Source organism: Misgurnus anguillicaudatus, chromosome 14 (genome assembly GCF_027580225.2).
Source record: "Misgurnus anguillicaudatus chromosome 14, ASM2758022v2, whole genome shotgun sequence".
NCBI classification, from domain to species: domain Eukaryota; kingdom Metazoa; phylum Chordata; class Actinopteri; order Cypriniformes; family Cobitidae; genus Misgurnus; species Misgurnus anguillicaudatus.
The window spans coordinates 7,563,152-7,580,081 of record NC_073350.2 but is presented as its reverse complement, the minus strand read 5'-3'; the positions used below and the strand labels follow the sequence as shown (position 1 = coordinate 7,580,081).

At 43.5% G+C, this 16,930-nt stretch overlaps 1 protein-coding gene and 21 non-coding genes across 22 annotated transcripts in view; 1 reads left to right on the top strand and 21 right to left on the bottom strand.

The window, feature by feature from the left end:
* The window catches only part of prr13 (proline rich 13), a 359,338-nt gene extending 344,791 nt beyond the window's left edge, over positions 1-14,547 (bottom strand). Inside the window, exon 1 of the mRNA XM_073875806.1 lies at positions 14,542-14,547. The gene's annotated coding sequence lies outside the window, so the exon portion shown is untranslated. The remainder of the gene's footprint in view (positions 1-14,541) is intronic.
* Positions 509-590, bottom strand: trnas-uga (transfer RNA serine (anticodon UGA)). Its single transcript has one exon. It is a non-coding gene; the product is annotated as a tRNA-Ser (tRNA).
* On the bottom strand, positions 705-776 carry trnah-gug (transfer RNA histidin (anticodon GUG)). The gene has a single exon. It is a non-coding gene; the product is annotated as a tRNA-His (tRNA).
* On the bottom strand, positions 1,230-1,302 carry trnak-uuu (transfer RNA lysine (anticodon UUU)). The gene has a single exon. It is a non-coding gene; the product is annotated as a tRNA-Lys (tRNA).
* Positions 1,910-2,050, bottom strand: LOC141369641 (U4 spliceosomal RNA). The gene has a single exon (XR_012373436.1). It is a non-coding gene; the product is annotated as a U4 spliceosomal RNA (small nuclear RNA).
* Positions 2,910-2,991, bottom strand: trnas-uga (transfer RNA serine (anticodon UGA)). Its single transcript has one exon. It is a non-coding gene; the product is annotated as a tRNA-Ser (tRNA).
* trnah-gug (transfer RNA histidin (anticodon GUG)) lies at positions 3,106-3,177 on the bottom strand. The gene has a single exon. It is a non-coding gene; the product is annotated as a tRNA-His (tRNA).
* On the bottom strand, positions 3,631-3,703 carry trnak-uuu (transfer RNA lysine (anticodon UUU)). The gene has a single exon. It is a non-coding gene; the product is annotated as a tRNA-Lys (tRNA).
* On the bottom strand, positions 4,311-4,451 carry LOC141369640 (U4 spliceosomal RNA). Its single transcript, XR_012373435.1, has one exon. It is a non-coding gene; the product is annotated as a U4 spliceosomal RNA (small nuclear RNA).
* trnas-uga (transfer RNA serine (anticodon UGA)) lies at positions 5,311-5,392 on the bottom strand. Its single transcript has one exon. It is a non-coding gene; the product is annotated as a tRNA-Ser (tRNA).
* On the bottom strand, positions 5,507-5,578 carry trnah-gug (transfer RNA histidin (anticodon GUG)). Its single transcript has one exon. It is a non-coding gene; the product is annotated as a tRNA-His (tRNA).
* On the bottom strand, positions 6,032-6,104 carry trnak-uuu (transfer RNA lysine (anticodon UUU)). The gene has a single exon. It is a non-coding gene; the product is annotated as a tRNA-Lys (tRNA).
* On the bottom strand, positions 6,712-6,852 carry LOC129428285 (U4 spliceosomal RNA). The gene has a single exon (XR_008638926.2). It is a non-coding gene; the product is annotated as a U4 spliceosomal RNA (small nuclear RNA).
* On the bottom strand, positions 7,712-7,793 carry trnas-uga (transfer RNA serine (anticodon UGA)). Its single transcript has one exon. It is a non-coding gene; the product is annotated as a tRNA-Ser (tRNA).
* On the bottom strand, positions 7,908-7,979 carry trnah-gug (transfer RNA histidin (anticodon GUG)). Its single transcript has one exon. It is a non-coding gene; the product is annotated as a tRNA-His (tRNA).
* On the bottom strand, positions 8,433-8,505 carry trnak-uuu (transfer RNA lysine (anticodon UUU)). The gene has a single exon. It is a non-coding gene; the product is annotated as a tRNA-Lys (tRNA).
* LOC129428282 (U4 spliceosomal RNA) lies at positions 9,113-9,253 on the bottom strand. Its single transcript, XR_008638923.1, has one exon. It is a non-coding gene; the product is annotated as a U4 spliceosomal RNA (small nuclear RNA).
* On the bottom strand, positions 10,113-10,194 carry trnas-uga (transfer RNA serine (anticodon UGA)). The gene has a single exon. It is a non-coding gene; the product is annotated as a tRNA-Ser (tRNA).
* Positions 10,309-10,380, bottom strand: trnah-gug (transfer RNA histidin (anticodon GUG)). The gene has a single exon. It is a non-coding gene; the product is annotated as a tRNA-His (tRNA).
* trnak-uuu (transfer RNA lysine (anticodon UUU)) lies at positions 10,834-10,906 on the bottom strand. The gene has a single exon. It is a non-coding gene; the product is annotated as a tRNA-Lys (tRNA).
* Positions 11,201-11,341, bottom strand: LOC129428283 (U4 spliceosomal RNA). The gene has a single exon (XR_008638924.1). It is a non-coding gene; the product is annotated as a U4 spliceosomal RNA (small nuclear RNA).
* trnah-gug (transfer RNA histidin (anticodon GUG)) lies at positions 11,595-11,666 on the top strand. The gene has a single exon. It is a non-coding gene; the product is annotated as a tRNA-His (tRNA).
* Positions 14,548-16,930: the final 2,383 nt, after the last annotated feature.

Genomic DNA, 16,930 nt, shown 5'->3' with positions numbered 1-16,930 from the left:
GCTTCTTGCCATTAAACGAAGAAGAAGAAGGTATGGCTTTGCTGTATGTTTTGCCTTTTCGACAGGTAAGAGATCTTCACCAGAGGTTTACTCATTATTCGCTGTCTATTAGGAAAAGCATGAGTGCAAAACATTTTTAAATGAATTAAGGACAACAATCCAGGGCAGGGAATTGTGGTAATTGTGAAAACAAAAGGGTGGGGCCTTAATCCTTAACATCAGGTTAGGATCAACTCGATTAGCCACAATGCACATCATTTCTAAACAAAAACCTGTTCCAGCTCTTTTTTGGTTTCATGTTGTGCGTGCTGTATATGGATAATATGACAACGAAAGCTGCGTCACTTGACAACAGGGCTGCTTGTTTAACACACACAGGAGAAACTATGAAAGGCTGCTTAATTTTCCATCCGCAAATCCAATGGTAACAACTTGAGCAGCAGAAACACAGCACTCCATGAGCTGGAACAACCAACAAGTGAATCTCTGAAGCCAAGGAGCAGACGCACGTAGTCGGCAGGGTTTGAACCTGCGCGGGGAGACCCCAATGGATTTCAAGTCCATCGCCTTAACCACTCGGCCACGACTACAACGAGTCGACCTAGCGAACCCTCTGGGCTTGGTGTGTGCTGAAAAGAACTTGTCGGTCAGGTAGGTACAAAAGGGGCAGCAGTGGGATGACCCACCCACATCCCTGGATGGACTGCCGTGACCCGGATTCGAACCGGGGTTGCTGCGGCCACAACGCAGAGTACTAACCACTATACGATCACGGCGTGCCACCAGGCTTCGGCAGAGCTGCGCCTGCAGGTTTGCCTGAGTGCGTCGGCCGGAAGGCACTTGGCATTCATTTTCTGAGGTCTCAATAAATTTTTTGTTTACTTTCATCGGCAAACCTTAAGCAAAATGCCTCTCAGGGGTGTTTTCCCGCACAGGGATTAGTTTAAGACAGGACTAGGCCTCAGTTTAATTAGGAAATACAACTAGTTTGAACAATCATGCCTTATTAAAAACATTGCTTGTGTGCATTTCACAGCAAAGCAAAGGGCAATGGTGTCAGAGCAAGTTCTTTTCAGTTTGGACAGCTCTTGCATTTATTTTAGTCGAGGACAAGTCTAATCCCTGTCCGGGAAACCGCCCCTCAAAATCCAATACGTCCCCGAGTCAGACCCAAATGCCAAGGGGAGATGCTCGCTGACGTAGTCGACAGGACACAAACCTGAGCTCATCGACCGAACAGGGACTTGAACCCTGGACCCTCAGATTAAAAGTCTGATGCTCTACCGACTGAGCTATCCGGGCTCACTCCTCAGTACCAGGGCATGACCTCTCATGCCTTCTATGGTCTGATAATGTTGGCAGACAAGGTTGGGATTTCTTTATCATGACCTGTTCATTACTCATTGGTCTGTGGACAGAGTAAATGTTACTAGAATGCCAGAATGAGCCGGCACCTGCTTCAGTCTTCTAACAGAGTCCGCAAGAGCTCTTTAAGGGGAGAAGTCTTGCTTTAGCTTGAGACACTCTTCTCTTGAGGAAAAAGCAGTCGTCCTCCAAAACGTCACCAGAGAGGCAGCGTTACTAAGCTGAAGGAAGTGTAGGTGTGTCTGCGTAACATGATGAACTGACTATTAAGGGGGCCCAAGATAAAGCACGTGTGACAAAAACGTGACCCTGCCTGTGAAAAGCCAGCTAAATCATTTTTATGATTTGCTCTTTTCTCCGCAAAATCATCACATATGACGTAGAGAACACTCTGTAAAAACACAACCTTGATATCTTTAATGTTGACTCCCACATTAAAGATTGAAATGAATGTGACACCAACGATTGGGATGGAACTTTGATTCCCCTAATCTCACTACGAACAACATTAGCAGACATCTTTCATTTACAACGACCTTCTAAGTCTCTTAAGAGACTGGCAAAAATTGCCAAAGCTGACTATATTTCAAGTCATCCTGGCGGGGTATTGGGTAAAGTTTTCAACCAGCAATGATCACGCCTCGGATAAACCTCATAGGCTACGAAATTGCCTCTGCGAAAGAATGATGGCAAAGGTCACCACCTTTCCTGTGCACATACCTGGACGCTGGACGACATGGTGGTAATCAAGCTTTAAACTGAGATTAGACTTCAGATGCTGCTTTTAGATCATGTTGTTTGTTTTTGACGAAAGTATATTGAGGAAAAGGTAAACATTGCAGAGGGAAAATAGGCAAGTGGGAATTGTTGACTTGTACCCTTAGAATACAATCGGTTACGGCTTGAAGAGATCATTTCATTGTTTAAAAATAACAGGATTGATTAAGGGAATCTAGGTTCTTTTTTGTGGGGTCAAACTCTGGTTCACACTCCAACACAGAAGGTGGCGATAATGCACCTTAAAGTTGGTGCTTCTTGCCATTAAACGAAGAAGAAGAAGAAGAAGGTATGGCTTTGCTGTATGTTTTGCCTTTTCGACAGGTAAGAGATCTTCACCAGAGGTTTACTCATTATTCGCTGTCTATTAGGAAAAGCATGAGTGCAAAACATTTTTAAATGAATTAAGGACAACAATCCAGGGCAGGGAATTGTGGTAATTGTGAAAACAAAAGGGTGGGGCCTTAATCCTTAACATCAGGTTAGGATCAACTCGATTAGCCACAATGCACATCATTTCTAAACAAAAACCTGTTCCAGCTCTTTTTTGGTTTCATGTTGTGCGTACTGTATATGGATAATATGACAACGAAAGCTGCGTCACTTGACAACAGGGCTGCTTGTTTAACACACACAGGAGAAACTATGAAAGGCTGCTTAATTTTCCATCCGCAAATCCAATGGTAACAACTTGAGCAGCAGAAACACAGCACTCCGTGAGCTGGAACAACCAACAAGTGAATCTCTGAAGCCAAGGAGCAGACGCACGTAGTCGGCAGGGTTTGAACCTGCGCGGGGAGACCCCAATGGATTTCAAGTCCATCGCCTTAACCACTCGGCCACGACTACAACGAGTCGACCTCGCGAACCCTCTGGGCTTGGTGTGTGCTGAAAAGAACTTGTCGGTCAGGTAGGTACAAAAGGGGCAGCAGTGGGATGATCCACCCACATCCCTGGATGGACTGCCGTGACCCGGATTCGAACCGGGGTTGCTGCGGCCACAACGCAGAGTACTAACCACTATACGATCACGGCGTGCCACCAGGCTTCGGCAGAGCTGCGCCTGCAGGTTTGCCTGAGTGCGTCGGCCGGAAGGCGCTTGGCATTCATTTTCTGAGGTCTCAATCAATTTTTTGTTTACTTTCACCGGCAAACCTTAAGCAAAATGCCTCTCAGGGGTGTTTTCCCGCACAGGGATTAGTTTAAGACAGGACTAGGCCTCAGTTTAATTAGGAAATACAACTAGTTTGAACAATCATGCCTTATTAAAAACATTGCTTGTGTGCATTTCACAGCAAAGCAAAGGGCAATGGTGTCAGAGCAAGTTCTTTTCAGTTTGGACAGCTCTTGCATTTATTTTAGTCGAGGACAAGTCTAATCCCTGTCCGGGAAACCGCCCCTCAAAATCCAATACGTCCCCGAGGCCGACCCAAATGCCAAGGGGAGATGCTCGCTGACGTAGTCGGCAGGACACAAACCTGAGCTCATCGCCCGAACAGGGACTTGAACCCTGGACCCTCAGATTAAAAGTCTGATGCTCTACCGACTGAGCTATCCGGGCTCACTCCTCAGTACCAGGGCATGACCTCTCATGCCTTCTATGGTCTGATAATGTTGGCAGACAAGGTTGGGATTTCTTTATCATGACCTGTTCATTACTCATTGGTCTGTGGACAGAGTAAATGTTACTAGAATGCCAGAATGAGCCGGCACCTGCTTCAGTCTTCTAACAGAGTCCGCAAGAGCTCTTTAAGGGGAGAAGTCTTGCTTTAGCTTGAGACACTCTTCTCTTGAGGAAAAAGCAGTCGTCCTCCAAAACGTCACCAGAGAGGCAGCGTTACTAAGCTGAAGGAAGTGTAGGTGTGTCTGCGTAACATGATGAACTGACTATTAAGGGGGCCCAAGATAAAGCACGTGTGACAAAAACGTGACCCTGCCTGTGAAAAGCCAGCTAAATCATTTTTATGATTTGCTCTTTTCTCCGCAAAATCATCACATATGACGTAGAGAACACTCTGTAAAAACACAACCTTGATATCTTTAATGTTGACTCCCACATTAAAGATTGAAATGAATGTGACACCAACGATTGGGATGGAACTTTGATTCCCCTAATCTCACTACGAACAACATTAGCAGACATCTTTCATTTACAACGACCTTCTAAGTCTCTTAAGAGACTGGCAAAAATTGCCAAAGCTGACTGTATTTCAAGTCATCCCGGCGGGGTATTGGGTAAAGTTTTCAACCAGCAATGATCACGCCTCGGATAAACCTCATAGGCTACGATATTGCCTCTGCGAAAGAATGATGGCAAAGGTCACCACCTTTCCTGTGCACATACCTGGACGCTGGACGACATGGTGGTAATCAAGCTTTAAACTGAGATTAGACTTCAGATGCTGCTTTTAGATCATGTTGTTTGTTTTTGACGAAAGTATATTGAGGAAAAGGTAAACATTGCAGAGGGAAAATAGGCAAGTGGGAATTGTTGACTTGTACCCTTAGAATACAATCGGTTACGGCTTGAAGAGATAATTTCATTGTTTAAAAATAACAGGATTGATTAAGGGAATCTAGGTTCTTTTTTGTGGGGTCAAACTCTGGTTCACACTCCAACACAGAAGGTGGCGATAATGCACCTTAAAGTTGGTGCTTCTTGCCATTAAACAAAGAAGAAGAAGAAGAAGGTATGGCTTTGCTGTATGCTTTGCCTTTTCGACAGGTAAGAGATCTTCACCAGAGGTTTACTCATTATTCGCTGTCTATTAGGAAAAGCATGAGTGCAAAACATTTTTAAATGAATTAAGGACAACAATCCAGGGCAGGGAATTGTGGTAATTGTGAAAACAAAAGAGTGGGGCCTTAATCCTTAACATCAGGTTAGGATCAACTCGATTAGCCACAATGCACATCATTTCTAAACAAAAACCTGTTCCAGCTCTTTTTTGGTTTCATGTTGTGCGTGCTGTATATGGATAATATGACAACGAAAGCTGCGTCACTTGACAACAGGGCTGCTTGTTTAACACACACAGGAGAAACTATGAAAGGCTGCTTAATTTTCCATCCGCAAATCCAATGGTAACAACTTGAGCAGCAGAAACACAGCACTCCGTGAGCTGGAACAACCAACAAGTGAATCTCTGAAGCCAAGGAGCAGACGCACGTAGTCGGCAGGGTTTGAACCTGCGCGGGGAGACCCCAATGGATTTCAAGTCCATCGCCTTAACCACTCGGCCACGACTACAACGAGTCGACCTCGCGAACCCTCTGGGCTTGGTGTGTGCTGAAAAGAACTTGTCGGTCAGGTAGGTACAAAAGGGGCAGCAGTGGGATGATCCACCCACATCCCTGGATGGACTGCCGTGACCCGGATTCGAACCGGGGTTGCTGCGGCCACAACGCAGAGTACTAACCACTATACGATCACGGCGTGCCACCAGGCTTCGGCAGAGCTGCGCCTGCAGGTTTGCCTGAGTGCGTCGGCCGGAAGGCGCTTGGCATTCATTTTCTGAGGTCTCAATCAATTTTTTGTTTACTTTCACCGGCAAACCTTAAGCAAAATGCCTCTCAGGGGTGTTTTCCCGCACAGGGATTAGTTTAAGACAGGACTAGGCCTCAGTTTAATTAGGAAATACAACTAGTTTGAACAATCATGCCTTATTAAAAACATTGCTTGTGTGCATTTCACAGCAAAGCAAAGGGCAATGGTGTCAGAGCAAGTTCTTTTCAGTTTGGACAGCTCTTGCATTTATTTTAGTCGAGGACAAGTCTAATCCCTGTCCGGGAAACCGCCCCTCAAAATCAAATACGTCCCCGAGGCCGACCCAAATGCCAAGGGGAGATGCTCGCTGACGTAGTCGGCAGGACACAAACCTGAGCTCATCGCCCGAACAGGGACTTGAACCCTGGACCCTCAGATTAAAAGTCTGATGCTCTACCGACTGAGCTATCCGGGCTCACTCCTCAGTACCAGGGCATGACCTCTCATGCCTTCTATGGTCTGATAATGTTGGCAGACAAGGTTGGGATTTCTTTATCATGACCTGTTCATTACTCATTGGTCTGTGGACAGAGTAAATGTTACTAGAATGCCAGAATGAGCCGGCACCTGCTTCAGTCTTCTAACAGAGTCCGCAAGAGCTCTTTAAGGGGAGAAGTCTTGCTTTAGCTTGAGACACTCTTCTCTTGAGGAAAAAGCAGTCGTCCTCCAAAACGTCACCAGAGAGGCAGCGTTACTAAGCTGAAGGAAGTGTAGGTGTGTCTGCGTAACATGATGAACTGACTATTAAGGGGGCCCAAGATAAAGCACGTGTGACAAAAACGTGACCCTGCCTGTGAAAAGCCAGCTAAATCATTTTTATGATTTGCTCTTTTCTCCGCAAAATCATCACATATGACGTAGAGAACACTCTGTAAAAACACAACCTTGATATCTTTAATGTTGACTCCCACATTAAAGATTGAAATGAATGTGACACCAACGATTGGGATGGAACTTTGATTCCCCTAATCTCACTACGAACAACATTAGCAGACATCTTTCATTTACAACGACCTTCTAAGTCTCTTAAGAGACTGGCAAAAATTGCCAAAGCTGACTGTATTTCAAGTCATCCCGGCGGGGTATTGGGTAAAGTTTTCAACCAGCAATGATCACGCCTCGGATAAACCTCATAGGCTACGATATTGCCTCTGCGAAAGAATGATGGCAAAGGTCACCACCTTTCCTGTGCACATACCTGGACGCTGGACGACATGGTGGTAATCAAGCTTTAAACTGAGATTAGACTTCAGATGCTGCTTTTAGATCATGTTGTTTGTTTTTGACGAAAGTATATTGAGGAAAAGGTAAACATTGCAGAGGGAAAATAGGCAAGTGGGAATTGTTGACTTGTACCCTTAGAATACAATCGGTTACGGCTTGAAGAGATAATTTCATTGTTTAAAAATAACAGGATTGATTAAGGGAATCTAGGTTCTTTTTTGTGGGGTCAAACTCTGGTTCACACTCCAACACAGAAGGTGGCGATAATGCACCTTAAAGTTGGTGCTTCTTGCCATTAAACAAAGAAGAAGAAGAAGAAGGTATGGCTTTGCTGTATGCTTTGCCTTTTCGACAGGTAAGAGATCTTCACCAGAGGTTTACTCATTATTCGCTGTCTATTAGGAAAAGCATGAGTGCAAAACATTTTTAAATGAATTAAGGACAACAATCCAGGGCAGGGAATTGTGGTAATTGTGAAAACAAAAGGGTGGGGCCTTAATCCTTAACATCAGGTTAGGATCAACTCGATTAGCCACAATGCACATCATTTCTAAACAAAAACCTGTTCCAGCTCTTTTTTGGTTTCATGTTGTGCGTGCTGTATATGGATAATATGACAACGAAAGCTGCGTCACTTGACAACAGGGCTGCTTGTTTAACACACACAGGAGAAACTATGAAAGGCTGCTTAATTTTCCATCCGCAAATCCAATGGTAACAACTTGAGCAGCAGAAACACAGCACTCCGTGAGCTGGAACAACCAACAAGTGAATCTCTGAAGCCAAGGAGCAGACGCACGTAGTCGGCAGGGTTTGAACCTGCGCGGGGAGACCCCAATGGATTTCAAGTCCATCGCCTTAACCACTCGGCCACGACTACAACGAGTCGACCTCGCGAACCCTCTGGGCTTGGTGTGTGCTGAAAAGAACTTGTCGGTCAGGTAGGTACAAAAGAGGCAGCAGTGGGATGATCCACCCACATCCCTGGATGGACTGCCGTGACCCGGATTCGAACCGGGGTTGCTGCGGCCACAACGCAGAGTACTAACCACTATACGATCACGGCGTGCCACCAGGCTTCGGCAGAGCTGCGCCTGCAGGTTTGCCTGAGTGCGTCGGCCGGAAGGCACTTGGCATTCATTTTCTGAGGTCTCAACCAATTTTTTGTTTACTTTCATCGGCAAACCTTAAGCAAAATGCCTCTCAGGGGTGTTTTCCCGCACAGGGATTAGTTTAAGACAGGACTAGGCCTCAGTTTAATTAGGAAATACAACTAGTTTGAACAATCATGCCTTATTAAAAACATTGCTTGTGTGCATTTCACAGCAAAGCAAAGGGCAATGGTGTCAGAGCAAGTTCTTTTCAGTTTGGACAGCTCTTGCCTTTATTTTAGTCGAGGACAAGTCTAATCCCTGTCCGGGAAACCGCCCCTCAAAGTCCAATACGTCCCCGAGGCCGACCCAAATGCCAAGGGGAGATGCTCGCTGACGTAGTCGACAGGACACAAACCTGAGCTCATCGCCCGAACAGGGACTTGAACCCTGGACCCTCAGATTAAAAGTCTGATGCTCTACCAAGTGAGCTATCCGGGCTCACTCCTCAGTACCAGGGCATGACCTCTCATGCCTTCTATGGTCTGATAATGTTGGCAGACAAGGTTGGGATTTCTTTATCATGACCTGTTCATTACTCATTGGTCTGTGGACAGAGTAAATGTTACTAGAATGCCAGAATGAGCCGGCACCTGCTTCAGTCTTCTAACAGAGTCCGCAAGAGCTCTTTAAGGGGAGAAGTCTTGCTTTAGCTTGAGACACTCTTCTCTTGAGGAAAAAGCAGTCGTCCTCCAAAACGTCACCAGAGAGGCAGCGTTACTAAGCTGAAGGAAGTGTAGGTGTGTCTGCGTAACATGATGAACTGACTATTAAGGGGGCCCAAGATAAAGCACGTGTGACAAAAACGTGACCCTGCCTGTGAAAAGCCAGCTAAATCATTTTTATGATTTGCTCTTTTCTCCGCAAAATCATCACATATGACGTAGAGAACACTCTGTAAAAACACAACCTTGATATCTTTAATGTTGACTCCCACATTAAAGATTGAAATGAATGTGACACCAACGATTGGGATGGAACTTTGATTCCCCTAATCTCACTACGAACAACATTAGCAGACATCTTTCATTTACAACGACCTTCTAAGTCTCTTAAGAGACTGGCAAAAATTGCCAAAGCTGACTGTATTTCAAGTCATCCTGGCGGGGTATTGGGTAAAGTTTTCAACCAGCAATGATCACGCCTCGGATAAACCTCATAGGCTACGATATTGCCTCTGCGAAAGAATGATGGCAAAGGTCACCACCTTTCCTGTGCATATACCTGGACGCTGGACGACATGGTGGTAATCAAGCTTTAAACTGAGATTAGACTTCAGATGCTGCTTTTAGATCATGTTGTTTGTTTTTGACGAAAGTATATTGAGGAAAAGGTAAACATTGCAGAGGGAAAATAGGCAAGTGGGAATTGTTGACTTGTACCCTTAGAATACAATCGGTTACGGCTTGAAGAGATCATTTCATTGTTTAAAAATAACAGGATTGATTAAGGGAATCTAGGTTCTTTTTTGTGGGGTCAAACTCTGGTTCACACTCCAACACAGAAGGTGGCGATAATGCACCTTAAAGTTGGTGCTTCTTGCCATTAAACGAAGAAGAAGAAGAAGAAGGTATGGCTTTGCTGTATGTTTTGCCTTTTCGACAGGTAAGAGATCTTCACCAGAGGTTTACTCATTATTCGCTGTCTATTAGGAAAAGCATGAGTGCAAAACATTTTTAAATGAATTAAGGACAACAATCCAGGGCAGGGAATTGTGGTAATTGTGAAAACAAAAGGGTGGGGCCTTAATCCTTAACATCAGGTTAGGATCAACTCGATTAGCCACAATGCACATCATTTCTAAACAAAAACCTGTTCCAGCTCTTTTTTGGTTTCATATTGTGCGTGCTGTATATGGATAATATGACAACGAAAGCTGCGTCACTTGACAACAGGGCTGCTTGTTTAACACACACAGGAGAAACTATGAAAGGCTGCTTAATTTTCCATCCGCAAATCCAATGGTAACAACTTGAGCAGCAGAAACACAGCACTCCGTGAGCTGGAACAACCAACAAGTGAATCTCTGAAGCCAAGGAGCAGACGCACGTAGTCGGCAGGGTTTGAACCTGCGTGGGGAGACCCCAATGGATTTCAAGTCCATCGCCTTAACCACTCGGCCACGACTACAACGAGTCGACCTCGCGAACCATCTGGGCTTGGTGTGTGCTGAAAAGAACTTGTCGGTCAGGTAGGTACAAAAGGGGCAGCAGTGGGATGATCCACCCACATCCCTGGATGGACTGCCGTGACCCGGATTCGAACCGGGGTTGCTGCGGCCACAACGCAGAGTACTAACCACTATACGATCACGGCGTGCCACCAGGCTTCGGCAGAGCTGCGCCTGCAGGTTTGCCTGAGTGCGTCGGCCGGAAGGCGCTTGGCATTCATTTTCTGAGGTCTCAATCAATTTTTTGTTTACTTTCATCGGCAAACCTTAAGCAAAATGCCTCTCAGGGGTGTTTTCCCGCACAGGGATTAGTTTAAGACAGGACTAGGCCTCAGTTTAATTAGGAAATACAACTAGTTTGAACAATCATGCCTTATTAAAAACATTGCTTGTGTGCATTTCACAGCAAAGCAAAGGGCAATGGTGTCAGAGCAAGTTCTTTTCAGTTTGGACAGCTCTTGCATTTATTTTAGTCGAGGACAAGTCTAATCCCTGTCCGGGAAACCGCCCCTCAAAATCCAATACATCCCCGAGGCCGACCCAAATGCCAAGGGGAGATGCTCGCTGACGTAGTCGACAGGACACAAACCTGAGCTCATCGCCCGAACAGGGACTTGAACCCTGAACCCTCAGATTAAAAGTCTGATGCTCTACCGACTGAGCTATCCGGGCTCACTCCTCAGTACCAGGGCATGACCTCTCATGCCTTCTATGGTCTGATAATGTTGGCAGACAAGGTTGGGATTTCTTTATCATGACCTGTTCATTACTCATTGGTCTGTGGACAGAGTAAATGTTACTAGAATGCCAGAATGAGCCGGCACCTGCTTCAGTCTTCTAACAGAGTCCGCAAGAGCTCTTTAAGGGGAGAAGTCTTGCTTTAGCTTGAGACACTCTTCTCTTGAGGAAAAAATCTCACTACGAACAACATTAGCAGACATCTTTCATTTACAACGACCTTCTAAGTCTCTTAAGAGACTGGCAAAAATTGCCAAAGCTGACTGTATTTCAAGTCATCCTGGCGGGGTATTGGGTAAAGTTTTCAACCAGCAATGATCACGCCTCGGATAAACCTCATAGGCTACGATATTGCCTCTGCGAAAGAATGACGGCAAAGGTCACCACCTTTCCTGTGCACATACCTGGACGCTGGACGACATGGTGGTAATCAAGCTTTAAACTGAGATAAGACTTCAGATGCTGCTTTTAGATCATGTTGTTTGTTTTTGACGAAAGTATATTGAGGAAAAGGAAAACATTGCAGAGGGAAAATAGGCCTCAGAAAATGAATGCCAAGCGCCTTCTGGCCGACGCACTCAGGCAAACATGCAGGCGCAGCTCTGCCGAAGCCTGGTGGCACGCCGTGATCGTATAGTGGTTAGTACTCTGCGTTGTGGCCGCAGCAACCCCGGTTCGAATCCGGGTCACGGCAGTCCATCCAGGGATGTGGGTGGATCATCACACTGCTGCCCCTTTTGTACCTACCTGACCGACAAGTTCTTTTCAGCACACACCAAGCCCAGAGGGTTCGCGAGGTCAACTCGTTGTAGTCGTGGCCGAGTGGTTAAGGCGAGGTTCAAACCCTGCCGACTACGTGCGTCTGCTCCTTGGCTTCAGAGATTCACTTGTTGGTTGTTCCAGCTCACGGAGTGCTGTGTTTCTGCTGCTCAAGTTGTTACCATTGGATTCGCGGATGGAAAATTAAGCAGTCGTCTTCCAAAACGTCACCAGAGAGGCAGCGTTACTAAGCTGAAGGAAGTGTAGGTGTGTCTGCGTAACATGATGAACTGACTATTGAGGTGCACGAGATAAAGCACAGTTTATAATTAGCTAAATAATTTTTTGTGATTTGCTTTTTTCTCTAGGTAGCGCCGGCCTATGGGTTTGCAGGTGCTTTCAGAACATCGCGGATGAACCAGACCACGTTTCGCAGCGATACGCAATTGCATTTGGAAAATAATAGTCTTAATAGCAAAATTCAAAATGGCAGACACCCAAAATGGCTGACCCAAAGCCATTTAGTATTGTTTGACTCGGCATGCGTCTAACAAGACCACTCTCATGATTTAAGACTCAAGTTTGCAATAGTTAGCCATTTTTCATATCTGGACACCACTAGGTGATTCTGTGACTAAACGTTTCATGCACCCTCAGGTCATGACTGTTATGATATATACCAAGTTTCATGTCAATACACAAAAGTTTTGTGAAGATACAGGCTGTTTCTCAATGTCAAGGAAGGATCATCGGAAGCCAGAATTTTGAGGATGCTACGTCATCGACATATGTCGAAGGACTGTTCCAATGTCATGGATGCTCGGAATTGCAACCAAGGACTGAGTCCTTCGTTCAAAAAATATCACATATACTTTGCGCGCTCAAGTCACCCACAATCCTATGTGCGCAGCGCCGAAAGCACACATTTTTACTGTCGTAATGAAGCAATGACGTGCACTTGCTAGCCTGTTCCATTTACGTGTTCTCCAAATTCTAAAGAGGAGCCTCGCCTAGCCTCTGAAATAAGTGACTGGGTGATTCTCACGAAAACTTGGTTTTAAAAATGTCAAGCATGAAAATGTAAAAATTGCTTAAATTTACTTTTTTTTCCCACCAGACATTGAAAAACTAAGTCTGGAGTAAATGGGAACATTAATTTAAAAACGTTTACTTATCATTTAACACTTTTTGTAACATAATTTAAAAAATTAGTCCTAAAAAATCTCATTACCGCAACAGTCAGAAAACATCAACACTGACATATTTTCAAAATGACATGACAAACCTGAAAGAACATAATTTGGAGATTCTGCACATGCATTTAAAATCAAAGTATTATGCTTCTATTAATTAAATTAGCATTTAATAAGCATCTGTTGCGGTGATGATAATCAAAATGTCGTGTAAGCATTCTGACAAGACTATATTTCAAATTAACTGTAAAAAAATGATCTTACATGTGCTTGGTCACTCAAAATCAAACTTTATTAAAATTCTGTATGTGTGCTTAAACTGTTCTCAAAAAGTGCTGCGGAGGATGAGAACATCAGGCATGGACACATCATTTTCCTAATTTTTCTTCATTATTATTATAAATGAATATTCAGTAAATATTTTTTCTGTCATCTAAAGTAGTCTAGCAAAACATCCATTTATTTTTTTTCATAATATTTTTGTGTTAATTTGATTAAATTACAACATACCGCATGTTCAAACACAGCCGGACACATTGCGGTAATGAGAATTTCAGCAGAAAATGAGATAAAATTTCCAATTATAAATTCTTATGTTGAAATCACACATTGTGCAAGGTAGAACACAGTATTGTGTTAATTCTGATGCTTTTTAATGTTACTATATTACACATTTTAAAGCTAAAATCATTAGTGCCGTGGTGTTTCAATGGTTTCGTGAGAATCACCCGACTTGGAAAGACCAGTCCTGCCAAGTAGAGGTGTACACGGAAGACCCGAGACCCGACCCGGGACCAGTACGGGTTCGGGTCTATATTTTAAATGATCAGCCGGGTCTGGGTCGGTTCTCACTCTATTACTTCGGGTCCCGGGTCTGTTTAACATTGTGGGTAATATCCGAGGTCGATCGGACTCGAAGAAAACACACTCACATTTAAATAAAATATTTCAAAAACAGCAACAAAAACTTAGATGAACTGTCGCATACATTTTTTCTATGACGCTAAAATTGCGTTAAAAAGTTTATATTTGGTTGCTCCAACCAGGCAGCTAATGCGCATGTGCTCTTTTAATGTTTCTCTGGCTACCAGTCAGGAGCTTCTGCAATGAGACGCAATGACTTTACATTGACAATTGGCTCTTTTATTTAGAAGGCGGGACCTATTCCGCCATTTTGCACTGACTTCTCTAATTTTTATAATAATATTATAAACTGACCGTCTTGCAGTTATATCTAAAGTTTTCGCGACTCTGCTCAAAGAGCACAGAGATGATAGCAAAGAAGTAAAGCTAACGAAAGCAGCCATGGCACTGAACGAGCAATCGTTATTATAATCCAAATGGGCAAACATTATTAAGCAAGTTGACCTGATACACAACAAATGTAAAACTGCGTGACTGTAAAGTGGACTTTTAAAGCTGGAATAAGCATTAATATTTCAATCGTCAAGAGAGGTAAACATGAATGGAACTTTCTTGGAAATAAGGATTGTGCATCACACAGTCAGGTACAAGGAGGGAGAAGACTAACTACTATGGACAAAAAGTTTAATTTTCACTACTTGTTTATTGACTTATTAATAACATTTAGCTAAAGAATATTTGCCGGTCGGGTCTGTGTCTTCCCGGACGTGTAGGAATTTTTGGACCCATGTAGACCTCTACTGCCAAGGAAGTATCCATGACATTGAGAAACAGCCATAGACTCCCTTCTATTTTGGCATGCTCGCCGCTTGCTCTATCAAATAGCTTTTGATAACTTTTCATCTGCCATGTCTCTATATGCTCCTTACCAAAGGCCAGAAAATTGGACAAATACTCTAGGAGGAGTTAGATTTTTTTTAATTCAAAATGGCGGATTTTCATTCAAATCATCATGAGCCAAAAGAATTTTATATATATATATATATACCCATCTAAAGAATTATTAGGAACACTTGTTCAATTTCTCATTAATGCAATTATCTAAGCAACCAATCACATGGCAGTTGCTTCAGTGCATTTAGGGTTGTGGTCCTGGTCAAGACAATCTCCTGAACTCCAAACTGAATCTCAGAATGGGAAAGAAAGGTGATTTAAACAATTTTGAGCGTGGCAAGGGTGTTGGTGCCAGACGGGCCGGACTGAATATTTAACAATTTGCTCAGATACTGGGATTTTCACGCACAACCATTTCTAGTGTTTACAAAGAATGGTGTGAAAAGGGAAAAACATCCAGTATGGGGCAGTCCTGTGGGCGAAAATGCCTTGTTGATGCTAGAGGTCAGAGGAGAATGAGCCGACTGATTCAAGCTGATAGAAGAGCTACTTTGACTGAAATAACCACTCGTTACAACCGAGATATGCAGCAAAGCATTTGTGAAGCCACAACACGCACAAACTTGAGGCGGATGGGCTACAACAGCAGAAGACCCCACCGGGTACCACTACAAATCTCCACTACAAATAGGAAAAAGAGGCTAGAATTTGCACAAGCCCCCCAAAATTGGACTGTTAAAGACTGGAAAAATGTTGCCTGGTCTGATGAGTCTCGATTTTTGTTGAGACATTCAGATGGTAGAGTCAGAATTTGGCGTAAGCAGAATGAGAACATGGATCCATCATGCCTTGGTACCACTGTGCAGGCTGCTGGTGGTGGTGTAATAATGTGGGGGATGTTTTCTTGGCACACTTTAGGCCCCTTAGTGCCAATTAGGCATCGTTTAAATGCCACGGCCTACCAGAGCATTGTTTCTGACCATGTCCATCCCTTTATGACCATCATGTACCCATCCTCTGATGGCTACTTTCAGCAGGATAATGCACCATGTCACAAAGCTCGAATAATTTCAAATTGGTTTCTTGAAGATGACAATGAGTTCACTGTACTAAAATGGCCCCCACAGTCACCAGATCTCAACCCAATACAGCATCTTTGGGATGTGGTGGAACGGGAGCTTCGTGCCCTGGATATGCATCCCACATATCTCTATCAACTGCAAGATGCTATCCTATCAATATGGGCAAACATTTCTAAAGAATGCTTTCAGCACCTTGTTGAATCAATGCCACATAGAATTAAGGCAGTTCTGAAGGCGAATGGGGGTCAAACACTGTATTTGTATGGTGTTCCTAATAATCCTTTAGGTGAGTGTAAATATATGAGCATAAACATAAGTGGAATTCTGAACTGTTGGTGGTGCTATAGGGCTTTGAGTTAAGGTGTTTTCACACTTGAGTCCTCTTTAAGAGAACCAAACTCAGGCCCCTTAAAGTGGACAAAGATGTGAACATAGTCAAAAAGAAGAGAGAAGAGTTTTCTTTACGTTTACACGGTCTCTGTCCCTGAAAGAAGACTCTGATCCATTTTTGGTCCATTTAAGCAGTAATAGGGTCTAAGACCTCTTTATGTACGCACTTAAATCTTTACTTGCATTACAATTTTACTTGATTTGATGCATCTTGTCCTCTTCCGATATATAATTAATAATACAATCACATTAAACTTTTTCAGCCTTTTAATTTACCAGCTGTTTTCAAGCTAAAGAACTCAGGTCTTAGGAGGTTAATAAGTAGGAACAGTGCACATTTAAGAGTGCATTGTAAACAGGGTCTGAAATTATGGGGTCCTCCGTAAATGACTCTCATGGGGGATTTATTAACTTTGTGGGAGAATATGTAGAAAGTCTACAATGCTAACAGAAGATTGATAATGTGTACACTAGACAAATATGTATAAAGAATAAATATATGCATAAACATGTAATGCCTGTATGACCGATGGGTCTCCAGGGATTAGTGCTATGAAGTTATACGACATTAAAAATTAGTAGTAGTGAACTGCAGTATACTATAGTAATTATCCTTTTCATAATTCTTATAGAATACCAAAGTACACTATAGTATTTACTACAGTTTTCTATAGTATTTAATATAATAAGCTTTAAAAACACTATAGTAGCCCACTTACTACTGTAATTACTACAGTAATACAGTACTATAGTTCTTTGTAGCACGTTACAGATCA